This window comes from Lactuca virosa, chromosome 5 (genome assembly GCF_052849685.1).
Source record: "Lactuca virosa cultivar CGN04683 chromosome 5, Lactuca_virosa_CGN04683_v6, whole genome shotgun sequence".
Lineage (NCBI taxonomy): Eukaryota > Viridiplantae > Streptophyta > Magnoliopsida > Asterales > Asteraceae > Lactuca > Lactuca virosa.
The window spans coordinates 188,019,617-188,021,941 of NC_136430.1; the positions used below are offsets into that span (position 1 = coordinate 188,019,617).

Sequence of the window (2,325 nt, forward strand, 5' to 3'; positions counted from 1 at the left end):
TCACAGCCCAAAAATGGTGAAGAACACTTGAAGATCTTGGTGTTTTGGGAAGTGTTTGAAGATCCTAGTAAGCTTATATGGAGTAGCAAAGGCAAATGGGTGTTTAAGAGTGAAAGATGGAGTTTTTATGGATGATACTTGAAAAATGGCAAAAACTAATATATATATATATATATATATATATATATATATATATATATATACGCTAAGGGTTCACGGCATAAGGAGGGTTCACGACCGTGAACTACTTGTGATGGTTTTTCCGGCTCGATTGCAATTCAATGATCTCAAGCTAACACTTCCTAACACACAATCCTTGAGCGTACTAAGCTTAGAAACTCAAAAGTTTGACCTTAAGTTGATGTGTTTGACTTTAAAAGATAGAAATTTTTGGGCTGTGACATGTTACTCCAAAAGTAATTTCTTCATCTCCAACTCATAGAGTAAGTCGGGAATCATGAATCCCAACTAAGGCTCTTGTGGTATTAAGTAGCGGTCTTCCAAAGATGATTGGTAACTCTTCATTTTCTTTCATCTGTAGGACCATAAAATCAATTAGAAAAACAAATTTTCTAATTTTTACTAATAAGTCCTCAATAATACCACAAGGATAAGTGACTAATCGGTCCGCCATGTGGATTTCCATTCTAATGCTCTTCAACTCCGGTAAATTAAGCTTTTGGTAAAATGAAAATGGCATCAAGTTAATGCTAGCTCCTGAATCGGCTAGTGCATTTGTTTTTGTTTTTTTTTTTTGAATTGTCAAATTCACAAGAAAAAGTAAGACGTCCCGAATCTCCCATCTTCATCGGAAGAGCTTCCATCGCCACAGCTGAACATTGCTTATTAAGCACCACCTTGGAAAACTTCTCCATCTCCTTCTAGTTACTAATAAGATCTCTCAAAAATTTCTTATATGTAGGCATCTTAGCAATAGGATCAATGAATGGAGTATTAATCGAGAGCTTTTTCGCTTGTTATAGAAATCATCTATGCTCCTGCTATAATAGATCTTGTTTTGGTTGAGATGGGTACTTGAGAGTCAACTGATATAGCTTAATAAATTAGGAATCATAATCCTTATTCAAGTCCCACGATGTGGTATCTTTGCCTCCACGTCGTGGTTCCTGGGCATAATCACGATTCTTTTCTTCTTCTTGTTTTTTAGGCGGTTGATCAGGCTGCTTTTTGTTGTTTCATGGACCACCATATGCTCTAATTTCTCCTTTCTTATGTAGATATAGCCATGACATAATATTTTGGGTTTGGCTCGGTGTTGCTTGGAAGTGTACTCGGTAATCTTTCTTGCACAAGCCTCGCTAATTTCCCGACTTGTGTTTGGATGTCCAAAATAAATGCTTGTTGATTCCAGGGAGAAGCTTGTTATTCCCTAAGCATTGCATCTATGGTGTCATGTCTTTTCTCTCTTGCTTCCATGAATCTAACAAATGTCAACTCAAGATTGACTTTCTTTTTGGGTGGGTATTACTCTTTTTGGTAGAAGCTGCGACTTTGATGTAGATATTTCTCCTCCTTTTCTTTCTTGTGCTCATCATATGGCTTCCATTACCTCCTTGGCTTCCTCCAATCTTCATCAAACTTATCTCCACTTAAATAACACACTCGAGCCTTCTTGTACCTGTTTTCATCAAACTCACAATCCTTTGTAAGATGTGGTCCGCAATAATTTTTGCACCCAACCATTAATGCGTGAATGGATTTCCCCATCGTTGTGATTCTTCTATCCATGGTATCGAGCTTCGAAATTATGGAAGAAATACTATCTTGACCTCCATCTCCATTTGATCTTCCTCTAGTAATATCCTCCCTTGGGTTGTCATATTCCCTTGAATGTTGGGCAAAGTCTCCAATAAGTGCTTTGTTAGTAGCAGGAGCTTTCTCCGTCACGAACCCTTGAGAATCTAAAAGTTGGCGAGTATTCACATTGATTCCATCATAAAAAAAATGGAGATTTCTTTGTTGCACGTTCAAATCAGGTTGAGGAAAATTCAGAAGCATTCCCTTGTAGCGCTCTTAAGCTTCATATAATGACTCCCCATATAATTGTTGAAAATTATGTATATTTTTCTTCAATTTGGAAATATTTGAAGGTGGACTAAACTGTTGAATAAAATCGTTTCTTAGTTTTTCCCAAGTCGTGATAGATCCAGGTGTAAGTGATTTCAACCATTCTTTTGCTACTTCTTTAACGTAACCGGAAGCATCCTTAGCAATACCACATCTCTTGTAACATTTGATACATTGAAGTAATTTTCAATTTCTAATACCTCGTCAATGTGCTTGTATGCGTCCTTATGATCTTTC

General features: G+C 36.9%; 1 non-coding gene across 1 annotated transcript; it reads left to right on the forward strand.

Moving 5' to 3' along the window:
* Positions 1-1,990: 1,990 nt before the first annotated feature.
* LOC145118012 (small nucleolar RNA R71) lies at positions 1,991-2,097 on the forward strand. Its single transcript, XR_013712998.1, has one exon. It is a non-coding gene; the product is annotated as a small nucleolar RNA R71 (small nucleolar RNA).
* Positions 2,098-2,325: the final 228 nt, after the last annotated feature.